This window comes from Primulina eburnea, chromosome 14, assembly GCF_022965805.1.
Source record: "Primulina eburnea isolate SZY01 chromosome 14, ASM2296580v1, whole genome shotgun sequence".
Taxonomy (NCBI): domain Eukaryota; kingdom Viridiplantae; phylum Streptophyta; class Magnoliopsida; order Lamiales; family Gesneriaceae; genus Primulina; species Primulina eburnea.
In genome coordinates, this window is record NC_133114.1 from 13057533 (window position 1) to 13077343 (window position 19811).

Sequence of the window (19811 nt, forward strand, 5' to 3'; positions counted from 1 at the left end):
TTCTGTAATAAATCTTCTGATTTCTATCTTTCTATCTTTTCTGTTAGCAATTCAAACATATCAGTACAATTTCTGCCAACATTTCAATACAAATTCTGTCATAACTGATCTAATATGTCTATATCACAACTATTTGTTCGAATATCATACATTCTCCATCATCAAACTGAAAACTGAATCCACCATGGTACATTTCTGACCCTATCTGTGATTTCAGACTTGGACTATTCGGTATAGTAAATCAGTTAATAACATAAATGAAAGAAAATATACCTACCTGGTATTCGGCTCTGACTATCGATATCAATTCTGTTATACAATTCTGAAACATTCTGACATCATAAGATAATCAGTCCTAATACAAAACACAGAATCACATATCTGTTACTCTGATCGATACACCATTCTGATTGTTGAAATCAAGTTCTGAACATTCTGAGCACATTTCTGAATAGCTGTACCTCTCGAAAATAACTCTGATACAATTGAACTGTATATATTCTCAACGGTTCACCACAATCAGTACCATATACTGATTCAAATAACAGTAATATCAAATCAGATACAAAATATCAATATCCTATACAGATCTAGTCAGTTCAGTGAACTCATAAAACAAGGATTTCTGGTAAATATCTTCATGTCATTCTGATCAACTGGTATATCTCATCTGCAAATACAATATGATCTCCAAAACAATATAAGATGTCTCCAATACTGATTTAGAATAATAACAATACTCAGCAGATATAAAGTAACAGTCGAATAAAATAATCTGCCAAATCAGACAAATTATATCTCTGACGATTCTGGCATTTCTGAAATTTCTGGTCTTTCTGATATCAGTATTTATCGGTCACTGATTACAATATCAACTGTAAAAAAATCAGTCTGTTTACTAACTTCAGATATCGCATATTCTAAATACAATCTGTTTCAAACAAGATTCTTATCTGAACAATTTCTATATACAATCATCACAGTTCTCAGAATATTCAATACAATCTTCAGATATTCCATTCCATCAATCAGATGCTGCACTTATATCAAATCTCATAAAGACAATGAGCATAAAATCATCAGAACATCCCTGAAGATACTGAACATGCCCAAGAGTATCACTAAATCAGATGTACTCCAGGTCGGTACTCTTCTACTGATTTTTCAATTCTTTTAATTCATTCTGTATCATTCTATACACTCAATATCATTCTGTACTGAATTCTAGAATAACCATCCGTATCTACTCTGAATTCAATTCTGAAATATATCTTTCTGCTATAAGTAATTCTAAAATCTTATCTAGCAATATCAGCCAATTCGTATATTATTGGCAAATCTGCCAATGCTAGGCTCGATTTCAGTGGATCTACTGGATACATAAGGATGCAATCTGCTCCTTTCTGTATTAATCGAGTCATATACATCAGTATCAAAGGAATTATATCTAGAATCATTATCGTGGTATCTCCACTGATCAGTTATCTCTGGTCTGACTCTTACCATTTCTGGAAAAATTCTACAATATGTCCGTACTTGTTCCGCATACACATATCAATAATGCGTTCAAATCAGAAAACACAAGTACATCATAATCTATCTCTATCTCATTCTCATCTTACTGTAGTATACAATATATACAGAAATATCTGATATCAATCTTTCTTTCCCCAAAAGGTACAAAGATTAATACTATAGTATAAACAGACCCAACAGATAATGCATATCTCCATGCAACTCATTCAAAATAATCGTAGGGAATGCATTAGTATATATCAATACATATGCAATCTAATCATAAAAGAATAGTACCTGTTGTGAATTCTGGGTCTGTTTCTCAATTAAACGCTGTTCCCTAAGATCATCGGGACCATCTCTGGGGACAAACTTTAGCAAAATGCCCCAGCTGTTTACAGATATTGCATCTACCAAGCACTCCTTGGCATTGTTCTGAAGAATGTCTCCCTCCGCAAGTCCTACAATAGACATCAGTATGGCTTGGGCTGGAACCACTTGAACTAGAGGAACCACTACCCAACTTCTTGAATGGCTTCTTACGAGTTTTCAGCAGATCTTGCTTCCCACTCGTACTGCCGCGCTCATATCGAAGAGGGGATTGCTGTGTCTGGGTTGCTTCACACACAGCCGTGTCAATTGTCTAATCAGACTTGCCTCAGCTCTCTTCGCTCTACTCAAGATATCCGCAAAATGGTAAGGTCGCTACAGATTCATAAATGCAAATACCTCCGAATTCAACCCTCTGATGAACTGATTCACTACAGCTTCATCATTTCCAGCTAAATGAGGAGCAAAACGCATTAGAGTAGAGAATCTAGCAATATATTCATCAATATTCAACTGCCCTTGACTCAAATTCTCAAATTCTGTTCTTTTGTCCTCTCGGTACGAAACTGAGAAAAATCTTTGATAGAATTCAGTCTTGAAGACTTCCCACGTGATCACAGTACCACGTTGTGCTAAGACTCCTTTGATTGTAATCCACCAATTTCTGGCCGCCTCTCGTAACTGGTGAAATACCAATTTAACTTTCTGTTTATCTGTGCAATCGAGTAAATCAAATAGTATTTCTATGCCATCAACCCAGTTCTGACAATCTTCAGATGTCTCGGTGCCAGCTCAGAATCGGCGGCTGTAATAACTGAAGCTCTGCTAACTTTACTTCCATCCGAGTTTCTGATGCATCTACCTGTTCAGCTGAAGTACTGCCCTTTTCTGGAATTCTTCGAGGCGGTATATCTGATAATCAAACAGATTAGTACATAATCTATACAATCTGTCTCAACCCTCCTCTGATCATATATCTCTGATCCAGACTCAGTTCTGATTCAGGCTTAACAATTACATGCTGCAATCAACTCAGATAACAAACAACATGTAATAGGGAAAGCAATAAATCATGCTAGCACACACAATGTAAGTCAACATTGAAATAATTCTCATGCTAGCAATCACATGCAAGGAAAGAAAATTCAATCTACCCCGCTCATTCTCTTCTATCTCAGTCTAAAGGATCTATCAACTCTGACTATCTCAATCTAAAGGATCTATCGCTCTGATACCACCTGTTGTGGGGACCCGGACACTGATCTTTTCTTAATTATCTTTGGGATTTAATTATCAATTCAGATAAAACAGGGTCTAAAAATTTTTCTTTTTAAAAATACAAGTGCGGAAGGTAATGGAATCTACATAATATACATATATACATAAAACTACATTCAGTATAAAGGTACAACAGTCTTTCAACTAATCTAAGGTTCAACTACTAAAGTTCAAGTAATAAAACCAAGTCTACAATAAGTCCGGAATCACCACGCTAAACTCGTCTTCTCTCATCATCTTCTCGACCCTGATCCTGCCCCACCTGTTGTCATGCACACATACAAAACAAGACAACAGCCGGATAACTCCGGTAAGAATAAATCCCAGTATAAAACATAGTAAGCATGTATAGAAACAATCTAAATCATAAAACATGCTATCATGATCATATTCAGAAGTAATAGATTTCATAATCTATGAAAACAAATTAGAATAAGCATGCAACTCAATTCAGATAAACATGCAATTTAAATCAAATCATATAAACATGCTTATCATGACTGAAAGCAATAAACGTGGGTTTCATATTCTATGAAACCACATCTATAAATGCATGCAGTTCTAGTCAAATCATGTCTAGACTCGACTCAACTATAACTCTAGGGATCCCATTGTGAATAAGACGATCTATCACCTACTCTCCAATCGGGGTGACGGTACGTCTTATTCCTAGACTTCGGTCCGATCTATATCCACATCTACAATAGGAGAGTGAATCTTCCCCTAAGCTGTGATACCACCGAACGTCTAGAAGTTTGACTGTTTCTGTCAGACCTTCCTATCTTAAATGCAATGCATATAATCTATAAACATAGCAGAAGTATATCGGCATATAAACCAAACATATTCATAGCAGAATATAACAGTAATCTAGTATGTGATTTTGTTGGGAAACTCAAATAGGATCTTATTTGAGTTGTGTTTTCCCGAATATCACATGAGTTATACCTTTGTCGTCCCGGTTTGACGAAGACGATGACCTGTATTCAACTCTGTCCATATCAAATCTGAAATGACAATATCGAATACACTGTGTCAGTGAATAACTCAATACACCACATGTTCTGATCAATACTCAACTCAGTACATAATCTGATCAATATCTGAACAAGATACAATTCAATTCATGTCATCGCTATCACAATATAATCTGAATCATATCGGAATTTGATTAATCTAAATCAACTGATGTTTCGACGGCATGCTAATACAATCTGAATAACCCCGTCAGTTCTGAACATCACAAATATAATACTGGAACTCATAATCGGTGTCAATATAACTCATAATCTGAATACTAACACAATTCTGATATAGAATCTCAGTTAATATCTTTCAAAAATCATAACAATTACAGAAATGGTCTGTTCTTTAATCTGACTTCAATTCTATAATGTCTACGGTAGCAGAAACACCATATCTGATTCATATTCAATTCTGACAATATCATAATTTCAAATCTTGTCTAAACGTAACAAAACTTACGTCCAGTTGTAGCCTACGTCGATAGAAACTCGGTACTGAATTCGGATTCAAATTCTGACGGACGGATTTTGCGTAACGTTCAAATTCCCGCACGTAAGGACTTAAAGCTTTTCCCCTCCGTTTCTTTCTTTTTCTGAAGGATTTCGCATGTTGATATATATATATATATATATACATTGCATGATACAAGGGCAAGTGGCGTTGTGCATGTTCTGCACGTTTCGCGCATATGCGCCAACAATGTCGCGCATATGCGCCGGTAGCTCACAACAGCATTTTTGCCAATTCGCGCATATGCGCCATTTAAGTCGCGCATATGCACCGATCATTCTGCCCCATCCGCGCACGTGCGCCATTTACGTCGCGCATATGCGCCGATCATTCTGGACATCCCACGCATGTGCGCCGTTCAGTCCGCGCATATGCGCCAAGTGCTCTGCCTCCTTCGCGCATGTGCGCCAATACCCGCGCATATGCGCGAGGCTTCTCCTAGCACATCATATCAAATCATCTTTTGGCTTTCCCGATCCGATTCGTTCCGTCTATACTCATAACAATAATCACCAATAGAATATAATAATCATCGCTAACTCATTTCGGATTAACGGGATAAATTCCTCGGGCATTACATAAATCTATTTACACCCTATATGAATAATTCCCTCAGGTGGATCCACGAGATTCCACACTTGGTTCGAATGCATGGAATCCAATTTATCTCCTACTACCTGCTTCACATAAGCAGGGCACCCCCATATTCTAAGATAAGAATATTTGGGTGGCTTACCCATCCATATCTCATATGGTGTCTTGTCAACTGCCTTTGAATTGGCATTGTTCAACAACAGTGCCGCTGTCTCAAGCGCATATCCCCAAAAAGAATGCGGCAACTCCGTGAACCACATCATAGGCCGAACCATGTCCATCAAAGTCCGGTTACGTAGCTCCGAAACACCATTCAACTGTGGTGTAGCGGGCGGAGTCCACTGCGAGAGAATCCCATTCTCTCCAAGATACTCTTGGAACTCGGCACTCAAGTACTCACCACCTCGATCCGATCGAAGTGTCTTGATGCTTCGTCCCAACTGCTTCTCTACTTCACTTCTGAATTCTTTGAAACTTTCAAAGGCTTCAGACTTGTATTTCATCAAATACACATACCCATACCTCGAAAAGTCATCGGTAAAGGTGATGAAGTAGGCATGTACATGCTTAGTGGTGATACTAAGCGGACCGCACACATCGTTATGGATCAAATCCAATAACCCTTTGGCTCGCTCCACATGGCCCTTAAAGGGAATCTTGGTCATCTTTCCTTTTAACAGGATTCACAAGTCGTGAAAGCATTAATATCAGACATATCAAACATGCCCACTCCCACTAGCTTGTTCATCCTTCTTAGGGAAATATGTCCTAATCGAGCATGCCACAATTGTGCCGAATTTAGAGTATCTTGTTTGCGCTTGTTTGTTGTTGTTATAGCTTGGACATTGTTTAGTGGAATGTCTTTCAATATTAAGGTGTAGAGATCGTTTTCAAGTTCTCCAGTACCAATTAAACATTCATTCTTAAAAATATTGCAAACACCTTCGCTAAATAAACAAGAAAATCCATCTTTATCTAACATAGAAATGGAAATAATGTTTTTAACCAAGTCAGGTACAAACAAAACGTCTCTTAACATTAGCTTAAAATCATTGTTCAAATACAAGCAAACATCTCCTACGGCCTTGGCAGCAACCCTTGCTCCATTGCCCCTCCTCAAGAAGGTCTCACCTTCCCTGAGCCTCCTAATTCTTCCCATCACCTGCAAATCATTACAGAGATATGAGCCACAGCCGGTATCCAATACCCAAGAAGTAGAGTTAATTGAAATGTTTACTTCAATATAGAACATACCGTTTCCAGAACTCTTCTGGGCAAGATATTCCCTGTAGTTACGCCTCCAATGTCCAGGCTTCTTGCAGTGATGACAGATGTCAACAGTCTTGTCAGCCTTCACTGGTGTGGCTGCCACAACGGGACCCGGAGTCTGCCTCTTCAAGGGCACATTCTTCTTGGAACGTTAGAAAGAACGCTTCTTTCCCTTCCCAGGTGGACTGGTCTTCGTACCAGATGAAGAGCCCACAAAAAGAACCGGCTTCTCTTTCTTGATAGTGGACTCAAAAGTCACAAGCATATTCACCAACTCCTCAAGGGTCGGCTCCATCTTGTTCATGTTGAAGTTCACCACAAAAGCATCAAATGAGCTAGGCAATGACAACAGCAACACGTCGGTGGTCAGCTCCGAAGGCAATATCAAATCCATGCCAACGAGCTTGTCCACGAGGCCAATCATCTTCAGGCCATGCTCATGGACCGAGGCCCCATCTCGCATGTGCATAGTGATCAGCTCCTTGACGGTAGCATGCCTAAGAGACCGAGTCTGCTCACGAAAGAGCTCCTTGAGGTGCATATGAATGTCAGCAGCATTCTTTGCATCCTCAAAACGCCTCTGCAGCTCATCATTCATAGAAGCCTGCATATAACACCTGGCCTTCAAGTCATGGTCACACCAATCCTTGTAGGTCTGCAATTCCTCAGGAGTGCAGCTAGTCGGAGCCTCAACAGGGGGCGACTTAGTCAGTGTATATGCAATCTTTTCCGAGTGCAAGACGATCTTTAGGTTTCTTAGCCAAGTGAGGTAATTAGGTCCAGTTAACACATGTTTTTCGAGTATTGCGGATAGCGGATTGCGAATCGAAGACATTGTCAAATTTTGTACTGAAAAGTAAAACAGATAAATGTTAATGACTATTTTAAAATATTTAGTAAGATATAAAGTATGGACTTTTACTTTATAAATTTTCGCTCCCACTGTTTTGACATTTTCACTACCCTCTAGTGAAAACGGGAAACTCCTTTCCTCAGTAGGTACGTAAGGTCCAATTAGCGAATTATGATCCCGAATAATATCAGCCAATCATAATCCCTAAAAGGTAGTTTCCAATTGCATCACAATGCAACCCTCTACGTAAAATTTTGTCTCACGCTTGATTAGGACCCAATAATATGACGTCGTTCATCTTCACGTGTCAAGACTTGCCCATCGATGTTGAACCTTAATGGACTGTCGCCATGAGTTCCCCCAATAATATGAGCCGAAATCATGTGAGTTCCACGTAGTTCACATCACCATGTCAATGGATGTCACAGCTTTCCGGCACCCAGGGCCCCCCCAATAATATGAGCCGAGCCCCGAGCACGGGTAGCGTTCATCATGCACCCATTGTCGATGGAAGACATGGAAATTATAAACAAATTTATAATTCCCTTTTTTGGGCTTGATATTAATTTTGAATCTTACTCAAATGAGGGTTTTTAATTTTGAAAGATCTCATCATTAATTTTATTTAAAAGCTCGCCTTGTTTGATCGTATGTTTGCCGGATTCATGCAACTTTGTTATTATCATAATAATAACGCACATACTCATTATTTATAACATATCATGCATAAATTATAAACAGTAAACAAACAAGGATGATCAATCGCCCCAATACTAATGACCCGTGTGAGCTAAACACGGGCCTAGGTCCAATCCTAGGGTAATGCAAGGGATGCAAATGCAACTATTACATTAGCTTCCAATATTTACATGTCTTCAATCTTCATAATCATCATGGCCACCATCTTCCAATCTTGATCATCCACTATACTAATATTTACAAATAAATATCTATGGCAAATAGGGATACATCTCATGGGGGTGGGAACGGGCCATAAACCAAGCCCACTTTAAATTTGATAATTATTACAATCATTCAACACAAAATATCCTAGCATACACCTAGCAAATTGGGCTTGGGCTTTTGATCATCCTTCATGCATAAAATCACATATCATACACCATCAAATAATTATCACAATAATTAATTGATCCAATATTATATATCTGGAACCAATCACTAACCGCCACGATTATAAACTAAATTAACAAAGTATACAAACACATTTGTCTACTTTCCAATTAATTTATTTATAACTGAATTTCTTGTAAATCACAATTTACTATAAATAATTAAAGTCCAACTTCAATTATTTATTTTATGAGAAAATATTTGCAACTTTTGTAATTTTAAACTTAAGGGCCCAAAAAACTCATTTTTCACCAAAAACATTTTGGCTCATTTAAAATTCACAAATATGTTAGTCATCCAATTACCCAACAACTCAAGGCCCATGACACTTTGATATTTCAAAACACCTTTTGAAAACCCTAATCGTCATCGCTGTCGCCGGAGCTCCGTCGCCGGATTCCAGCCAACAACAAAAAAAAATTTATTTTTTTATTTTAAAAGGGGCTGTTCGGGCAGCCCTAGCTGGCCGAAAAGGGCATCCCCTCGGGCAGCCCAAGCTGCCCGAAATGGGCAGCAAGTTGTTGTCCGAAATTTGCCCCGAAAATCCTTGATTTTGTTGCAAAAATTTCATCTCATGCGGTTAGAAATCGACCTCACTATAATATTATGTATATGCTACACAAAAACTAGTACCCTTAGCTCTGATACCACTTGAAAGGGATCGATTTTAGGTGCCCGAAAGCGCAACAGAAGTTCAAAAATTAATTTTCAACAAGAAAATTTCGGCCACCTATGTACTAGTGTTGTAGCATATACAAAACACAACTGTGACATTCATAGGGTGTAAAGAAATCATACCTATCAATCTCTCAAGATTGATGATGGCTCCAACTAAAGTGTAAAAACTTTAGCTCTTCAAAGGATGAACTTCTACAAGCTTTCCTTGAGCAAACCTTGCTCAAAATTAGGCCCACCACTTGCTAAGAAGATCCTCTCTTATTTTTCACTAGAAAAACAAAAGGACTTTTCAAGGAGAAGTGATTTCTTTCCTCAACTCTTGAAGAAGAAAATTGAGAGAATTTTTGGGAGAAAAAACTTTTAGAAATTTCGGCCAAGCACACACAAAAATGGGAGGAGGGAAAACTAGTCTTGGTTGTGGGAAAAAGTGTTGTGTATTCCAAAGGCATGCCATGCCTTGGATGTTGCAAAAGTTGTCTCCCAACTTTTCACCTCCCATGCATGCAAATCTATTTGGGTTATTTAACAATTAAAAACCCATGGACTTAATTTTAATTATCTCAAACATATTTGAGACTAACTAAACATTACTTGAATTTACTCAAGGCTACTAGTTAAATAATTATTCAAATAGGACTCTACAAGACCCAATGTTATTTAATTAATTCAACATTTGAATCAATTTAATTATTTGGACTCTACTAGGTCAACTAGTGTTTAAATAATTCAACACTTGAATTAATTTAATTAAGTCCATAACAATGTTTATGAAAATCACAATTTTCAAATACATTATTTATTTGGCCAACTATTAATTTAGGAACACTTCCATAAATTAAATAATATATTTCTCTCATAAAAGTCATACTTCTATTTTTCTTACGCTTATAAACTCATTTATAAGCCGTTCAACACATTGAACTATTTTACTTCTCAACGGGATCTAGAAAGCTAGTACTTGTGTGGCCCTCAATAGTTCATTGATATACTAGCCGTGGGTTCACATCTCCATGTGATTCGGACTAAACATGTCCTTATACGAGCATACCCAATTGCTCCATTCTTACTTATCAACTCCTTGATAACAAGAACGTCAGAACTCAAGTCTGATAGTACCCAACCAATCATGTTAAACGCCTAGCAGCATCGCTTACATGATTCCCTAGGTATCAAATGATAGTGCCTGCAAGAACCATTCAATTATGGTTAGCGTACAGTACGGTCCCTTCAACTCATATATCCCGACCGATTCGACAACCATTGGTTTATCGAGAGTTGTCAACGAATCGATACTATGTGTCATGTCGTAGTTGCATCGATGGTGTAATATATGAAATCCCTTTCATAATTACCACCATACTCGGATCAGAGATTTCAACCTACATACACATGAGAACACATAGGATATCCATACCCGAAGGTAAGCGGTGAATCCCCGACTACAATGCATCGACTCCTATATGTTTCGACTTAACACCCAACCTTGCCACCTGATGACCCCATGAGAGTCGGTAAACAAGTCAAAGTGTAATTCTAGCACATAGAGTCTCAATGTTGTCCCGGGTCATAAGGACTAATGGTGTAAAACCATAAACTAGGACTTTTCAACTCGATAAGTGAGAACCATTTGGAAAGTCCTTTATGGAGGGTTGTTCAGTGCACTCTACAAGGAGCACCTATCTGCATGTTCGGACATCACAATGTCCCCTACCAATGAAACATGGTACTCACATCGCAGATACTAGTCTCGAACTCTAGCGGCCTATATCCTTCTTAGCGGAGGCTGAATCGACTAGGAACTGTTTAGAATATACAGTATTCCAAATATGAGTTTCATGATACTCATCATATGAGCATCTCATATTCTTTCTACTATTTGTACATTCAAGGCCTTTATCTATGCAACTATCATGGGTATACAGATAAAGAAGTGCCAAAGTGATAAATTCAAATATTATTAAAATAAAGATTGTTTATACATAGAGTTTCATTGTGAACACTCGGCCAATACTTGGCTCGACGTGCACCTTCACTAACAAGATCTATGTCAGAGAAGTGGTCAGATTGCACAAAGTGCCGAAGTCGATTGTATCAGACCGTGATCCACGGTTTACTTTGCACTTTTGGCACAGTTTACAGCAGGCTCTAGGTACGAAGTTACATCTGAGTACCACATATCATCCACAGACTGATGGACAGTCAGAACGGACTATCTAGACGCTGAAGGATATGCTTAGAGCCAAAGGATAGATTTTGGCACTAGTTGGCAAGATTCTTTGCCACTTTGTGAGTTTTCGTACAACAACAGCTATCAGACGAGTATAGAGATTGCACCGTTTGAAGCGTTGTACGGCAAGAAGTACAGATACCCTCTGTATTGAGATGATATATCTGAGGTACCTGAGATTGGACCTGACATGATTAGAGATATGACTGAAAAAGTGAAGCTAATTCAGAAGAGAATGAAGACATCTCAAGACAGACAGGCCAAATATGCCAATGCTCGACGTAGACCGTTGGTATTTGAGGTAGGAGACAGAGTATTTTTGAATATTTCTACTTTCAGAGGTGTTGTTAAATTTGGCAAGAAAGGGAAGTTGTCTCCACGATATATTGGGCCGTACGAGATTCTCGAGAAGATAGGAGATCTTGCCTATCAACTTGCATTACTGCCTTCTCTATCTGGAATACATGATGTCTTTCATGTATCGTTATTGCGGAAGTATACTCCTGATGCTTCACATATTATTCAGCCAGACGAGGCCGAACTTGACGAGACACTGAGTTACTTCGAGAAGCCGATCCAAATTCTTAATCGTAAAGAAAATCAGCTCAAAACGAAGACTATTCCACTTGTGAAGATTCAGTGGAATCGTCATGGCATCGAAAAAGCTACTTGGAAGACTGAGTCAGATATGAGACATAGATTCCCAGAGTTATTTCATTGATGTGAGTTTTCTGATTAGCTTCTGTTATACAATTCTTTCTGATATGATTTGATTACTTATGATTTCGGGGACGAAATCGTATCTTAAGAGGGGAGAAATGTAATGCCCGAGATGTAATCACTATGATCAGACATTACTTAATTGACAGAATTGAGGTTTTGGGAGCTCAAGTGGAGAAGCCGAGCGCCAGTGCAATACAAGACCAACATTTTTGTCCAGAAAAGTTTGGCGCCCGAGCGGTAGAAGACGACCGCCCGAGTGCCAGTGCACCACAAGTTGGTAATTGTACATAACGTATGGCGCCTGAGCGGTAGAAAATGACCGCCCGAGCGCTAGTGTAGAACAAATTAGTATCGGACAGAACGTTCCGCGCATGAGCGGTAATTCTGGACCGCCCGAGCGTCGCCTGAGATTCATGAAAATAAGCCACGTTTCTTCACCATGCAAGTTGGATATATATATATATATATATATATATATATATATATATATATATATATATATATATATTGTTGCATTCCTTCAGAATTCAGAAAGAGGAAACGAGAAAGTGAAGTGAAAATCCTTACGCATTTTCATATTTTAGATTTTGATTTGCGAAAGATCCGTCCGTCCGATTTTCAATCCGACTTCAGTACTGTGTTGCTATCGACAAAGACTTCAACTGGACGTAAGTTTTACTACATTTTGTTATGATTTGAAAATATAATATTGAAAGAATCAGATATGATTCATATATGATGTTCTTGCGATATTAGACATCGTTTAATCGAAACCAAATTGAAGAACAAATATTTTATGAAATTGTTATGATTTTTAGGATGGATTTGATTGAGATTTGATATCAGATTTGTATTGTTATCGATTGGGAATTGATATCTGTTGATTTGTATTGCTGGGTATATTGAGATTATGCAGTTATGTCGTTGAAACAGAATTAGATTGAATTCTGATTATATCCAGTATTGATTTGAGTGGTATATTGATATTATACTCCTCGATATTTTCAGTATCAGATTCAGTATTGACAGGCTTCGAATTTGAAACATCAACTTCGTCAGATCGACATAAAGAAACGTATAAATCAATGTTAACCGGGAGATCGAATCGATTCAGATTTGACTTGGGTTTCCCAAAAATCACATACTTTACTTTATTGCATTGATGTTTGCATTTTAATGAAATTGATATGCTTAGTCTATTGATTTATAGCAAAGCGTGTATTGAGTCATGGGCGGAGATGCTTAGTTATTGGCGGATATATCGAGTCTTTAACGGATATGCCGAGACACTGGATATTTGATTTATATCGACGTTTCTTAGGAGTAGATCGACTCCTATTGCTGAGATTCGAGATATGTGCCAATATCCAGGAACCAGGATCCATAGATTAGAGATGAGTCGAGTCTGAGATGACGATTCACTAGTTGAATTACAGATATATATCGTTTCATGTTTTCAGATTTGATACATGTTATTGATGACTGTTTATGCTTTTATATATGTTTTTATACGATTGCATTTATTCATTGTTTATACTGGGATTATAATCTCACCGAAGTTATCCGGCTGTTTTCGTGTTTGTATGTGTGCATGACAACAGGTGGGACAGGATCAGGGTCAAAAAGAGGATGAGAGAGGACAAGTTAGCGTGGAGATCCGGATCAGAAGTAGATAGGCTTCAGCACTGGATATATAGTAGTTGAACCCTAGTTGATTTTAATGTATTGAGTACAAGACATGTACTTTACTTTTGATATGTATATCAGAGTGATTTCATTACGTTCCGCACTTGTATTTAAAAAAAAAATTAGACCCTGTTTATCTTAATTGATTGAATTATTCCCAAGAACGATTAAGAAATGAAATAACGTCCGGGTCCCCAAAGCAATAAAGTGACCGATCTTTCCACAGTTAAAACATGCCATATCACCAGGTGGTGAATCCTTCTTGAAGTTCCGATTAGGGCTTTGGTAAGTTCGGTGATTCTTCTTCATGAATCTGGAGAATTTCTTCACAAAGAGAGACATAGCATCATTGCTGATCTTTTCAGCAGTCTTTTCAGAAGTGCTCTCAATAGTGTTAGTAGGCAATGCTTGTGGAACAACTGCACCAGCAACAACAGTAATAGTAGTAGTAATAGCAGCAAGAGCCTTGGTTGGTAAATTTGTGGAGGGCTCTTCTCCGCTTTTCACTTCCAGATCAAACTCATAGGCTTTTAAGTCAGCAAACAAGTCATGTAGCTCCAACTTGTTTAGATCTTTAACGACTCTCATAGCCATTGTTTCAACGTCTCATTCCCTGGATAAAGCTCTCATCACTTTGAGTGATATTTCCCTGTTGCCATACTCTTTCCCAATAGCTGCTATTTCATTAACCAGGCTGCTGAAACGTTCGTCGAACTCGTTCAAAGTTTCTCCAGCTTTCATTTTGAGATTCTTGAATTTCTGCATTGCTACAGACAGTTTATTCCCTTTCTCCAGCTCATTTCCTTCACATATTTGGATAAGCTTTTCCCAAATATCTTTAGCAGTGGAACACATCTTGATTTTGCTGAAGATATTTTTGTCGAGGGTTTTATAAAGAATGTCCTTCGCAACATTATCAAGATTGGCTTTCTTCGCCAGTCCATTCACTTCTGTGCTTCTCAAATATTTGGGGAGCTCCCTCAGTAATAGAAACAGCAGTGTTAGATTTTAAAATCTTCAAAGGACCATCTGTGATGACATACCACATGTCATCGTCTTGAGCTGCAATATGAGCTTGCATCCGGATCTTCCAGTCATCGAAGTCTTCTTTTGAGAACATGGGAACCTTGCTGAAGTGTGCCATAACTATTGTAAATATAGAACAAGAGAAATCTGCTCTGATACCACTTGTTGGGGATCGATATAGAGTTTAGAGGGGGTGAATAAACTCTTTCTTTTGACGGTCGTTTTTGCAAAGGGTGCTAGAATCCTGTTAGAGATTATAGCTAATGTTGTTCAAGAGTAAGTCCAGCAGATCTCAATAAAAAGTGCAGAAACGATTCGATGGAGTACGATAAAGCGCAATGAAACAGTAGGCAGTAGACAATGGTTGTTTATGGATGTTCGAAGATTAAATCTTCTACGTCTCCCCTTCTTCTGTTCTCAGAAGGTATCACTAAAAGACTTTGGTTTTTACAGTACAATACTTGTACACACCCACTTCAGTAGGACTTATCCTTTGCCTACTGAAACTTTAGTAACTCAACACAATAAAACGAATACAGCAAAGTTCTGGAAAAGACTCTTTTCCAGATTACAAACTCTTCTCAAAGATATAATAACGTGAATATGCTTGTAGAGGGAGTAAGAAACAGTCAGTACAATATGATCTCAAAAGATCAGATAACTAATATGAAGCGTGTGCTGCTTTTCTGTATTTTGAGCTTGTAGATGATAAGAAGTTCTGAGTGCTCAAATCAACGTTCGTAAGTTGGAGATTGTGCTCGTAGTTTTTGGTAATCTATAAACGTTGTTGATCAAGCGTATATATAGAAGTCTTGAATCCAACGTCTATAAACAAAACGGCTTCTTTGACTTCTGATAGGATCAACTTTATTACCTAAAAAGGTTCATGTAAAAAGTTTCAGAACAATCAGTCATGTTTCATACCACATTTGGTAAAACGTATTAAATAACTTTGTTCAGCATTTCATGATTCATTAAATACTCGTACTTGATAAAGTAACGGTAACATTTGATATATGAATGATAGGTTCTGTTTTAGCAAAGAGCCAAGTTCTACTTCTTATTTTCTAAGCTGATAAGTACTCGAAGAGTACTGCTTTGTTAATGCGACACGAGAACTTCTGCTTTTATACTATCTTTTGGTTTTACTAACGATATCTACTGGTTTTGACTATCATCACCACAATTAAATTAAGTCTATCAAAAATAAATCAAAAGCACACTCATACAAACCTTATCAGATCTTCTAAAAGATCACCTTGTGTCATCTGTTACTCTATGTAATCTCATTATTATATAACATTCTGAATAGATCTTTGTAACTGACAAAAAGTTTTTCTGATCAGGACTTAGTACGTAAGTTGTAAGGAAGTTGATAGTAAGAGTTTCAGTAGGCAATATTAATTCATACTGAAGTGGGTTTTTTTTACAGAAATTGTAAATATCAAAGTCATTTTGTGAATACATTCTGTAAACCGAAAAAGGAGCATATAAAATTTTTATTTTTCGAACATCTAGATAAAATAATTGTCTTTTCATTACTTTTATTATTATTCACATAGTTATGTAGAGTCTTTCCTCGTTACTCATCAACTGCCTACTGACCTTTGAAGATCGAAATCAGATTTTTGATGTTAATACAAGTAGAGATCACCTGAAGAAAAAAAATTTCAAATTTTTAGTGATTTATTCATCCTCCTCTTATGCATCATCGCTGATCCTAATAGATGAATTTAAAGCTAAAAATTATAAATTCACAAGAACAAACAAATGGGTTATTTGGATAAATCCAATTGACAAAGATTTTAAATCATCGACTAGTTATTTTTTGGGTAATTGTAATAATTTTCAAACGAGTAGGTCTCATGTGAGACCGTCTCACGGATCTTGATCCGTGAGACGGGTCAACCCTACCTATATTCAAAATAAAAAGTAATACTCTTAGCATAAAAAGTAATACTTTTTAATGGATGACCTAAATAAGAGATCCGTCTCACAAATATGACCCGTGAGACCGTCTCACACAAGTTTTTGCCTTTTCAAATATGTTTCAACATACAATAATTTTAATTTTTTTCTTTGAATGCGCATATGATGATGATAATAATAACTATACGAGGAATACAAATGAATTAAAAGCCTACTAATTATTGCATTCCATGTGCATAGTTTTGACCAACTTGGGAAAATGTGGTGTGTGAAATGAGTGCCATTTCCCACAGCCTTGATTCCCTCTCAAAACCATATTGTTAAACTAAAATTAAGGCAAATTTACGCCTACCTAGACCTTGATTTTGTAAATTTATTCTTGTTTTTGTTACTTTCCACCCACCCGCATAAATATTATTTTATTTTATTTCTCCGCGACATTTTAAACAAGGTCCTTTTCAATAATAATCAATTCATGACTCAGACAAATTGTCTAAATTTAGTTAATTATTATCGAGAAAACCATCGTTATTCTCATTTTTTTTAATGATGAAATATGTAGTGATATTCTTTTATTTGTCCGATTTTCCTCTCGTGCTAGCTAGCTCGTTGATTCCAAATCTTATTTCCGATAATATCTGTACTATATCAACTGAATATTTTATTTTATCAAATAAACATGTCTTGTATATTTGGGGATATATTCCCTTTATAAGTTTCTGCTATTCTAAGAAATATATCTTATCGAAAAAATTTTAAAAAAAAATTATTGTACTCTACATCACAAAAGAGTGGAATTTAAAAAATGGTCAAAAAGAAAACAATTATTCTAGATTCAGTATTGTTAGACTTTCACCATCATGTTGCTTTTTTTTGTTACTTTTTACCCCTAATAATTCAAGCTTTTATTAAAAAATTATATTAAATTAAATTAAATTTGATTTTTACAGAGGTCGGCCATGAAATTGTGGTGGGCTGCCACGTGGCACCATCTCGGCTGAATACATTCTTTCTTGGCCTATGTCCTGTCACTGTCAGGTCCATCTGTAAGGCCCACTTGCTGTCCATAAAAAGCCCACTCTCTACCTTCATACCTTTTCATTCATATTCTTTTTCCACTTTCCACCTTTCCTTCTCCCCATCATCACTCTGTGTTTCTGCAACGTTTATTATTCTATGGAGAAGAGAGAAAAGGCTGCAGAATCAGCGACATTTCAAGGTACTTATCTCTCCTTTTTTTCTCCTGGTATTACAATTTTCTTGTTTTTTACCATATCTTTTTGAATCTAGATCATGGCAATGGCATGTATGGATGCATCGGCGCGAATTCGATCACGTACCTCGATCGAGAAGATTGGATGCTGGCTGATTTTTCCATGGTTATTATCAAACATGGACTTCAATTGGTGACAATCGTTTGTTGATTTTGATCGGGTGCTATCCTTACTGAGCTATTTTCTAATCGTATTTGATTTTATTTTTTTATTTTTTGACTTGTTGTCTTTTATTCTTGTCATGTTTTATGTGTTCTTGACCTTGTAAGACCTTTTCTTGACCTTGTAAGACCCCTTGACATATCATGTGGTTTTGTTTTTTTTTTAGTTTTCAGATGTAAAACCAGGGTTTTTAGATATCTGGTTTATCTTTTTTCTTCTTTCCTTCCCGGTCAACTCGTGTTCTCCTTCCTTGTCTATCCCTCCTGAGCTTTCCAATCTCGGAACATTTGAACACCGATCAAATATTGATTTGCGCCGGCCCGTGGATGTAAAGTGCACTCAAAACTAATTAAATATAAAGGTACATAATATTTAATTTAGTTTGTAAGGGTAAATATTCTCGTGGTAGGACCGTTGATGCGTATGATTGAATCTGTATTAAAAGAGAGGCAGATTGTCAGTTTCCATGATAGTGTATGTATTAATTCTGAGAACCCTCGGCTTTGTTTTTTATATATATATATATATATTTGTTGGGGCCGAAAAGGCAGTAAGAGAATAAATATTCTAATATTCTTACACACATCTGTGGAACTGAAAGGCAGGCTCGTGACGCTATCATGTATTATTGGATTGGATACAACACCCCACTCATTTTTCAACCTAACCCATCTCAAAAAAACTAATATATTTTATTAAGTACATATATATAATAAATAAAAATAATAATTTTGTTTTCACAAATTTCCATTTTGTTTTGCTGCATATGAGCTAGTTTTTGTTGGATTTCGGTTTTTTACGTGCCTTAACACAACGGAAGTTTAAAAATTTTATTTTATTTTGACAATCAAAATAGGTTTTGCTTGGGCGCTCGTATGATTTTAGATAAAAACATTCATAGGATGATTAAAAGTTATACCTTAGTGAATAATTTACTTGGCTCCAACTACACCGGTATTAGCGGACGTAGCTCTTGTTGTAAATCCCTACGAACATTCTTCGATCTCTTAATCCGGTTCACGACTGGAATATTTGTTGATAGGATCGGTTAAACGAATAAAGAGTGTTTAGAAGGGGGGGTTGAATAAACACTGCTCGATTTTAAAATATTTTTCGACAATATGAGTTCAGTTCTGTTACAAACTGAAACTAAATATCCCGTCGGTTAACAACAATCAGTTAAACTGAATAAAACAGTTGCTGAAAACTAACTGACTGAAGGATAGAGTATCTAACTGAAAATGGTAACTGAAGTAATGACACAATAAGTTTCTGGATGTTCGGAAAATTGAATAACTCCTACGTCACCCCTTCTATCACGAAGATAGGATATCTACTAAAAGACTTTGATCAAATATACGACACTGTACTGACCCACTTCAGTTTGAACTTATCACCACTACAAGAAAAACGCCATACAACAACACACATACGACAACGGTTTTTGTGCAAAACCGTTGTCGTAGAGTTTTTAACAACGGTTTTAACCAAAACCGTTGTCTTTTGGGGATCAAAGACAACGGTTTTTTAAAACCGTTGTCTTTGAGGGGCCAAAGACAACGGTTTTAAACAACCGTTGTCTTTGGGGGGTCAAAGACAA

At 36.9% G+C, this 19811-nt stretch overlaps 1 long non-coding RNA gene across 1 annotated transcript; it reads left to right on the forward strand.

Annotated features, from left to right (window-relative positions):
- The first annotated feature begins 17878 nt into the window (after nt 1-17878).
- On the forward strand, nt 17879-18705 carry LOC140812458 (uncharacterized). The gene is made up of 2 exons (XR_012113677.1): nt 17879-17994; nt 18066-18705. It is a non-coding gene; the product is annotated as an uncharacterized lncRNA (long non-coding RNA).
- Nucleotides 18706-19811: the final 1106 nt, after the last annotated feature.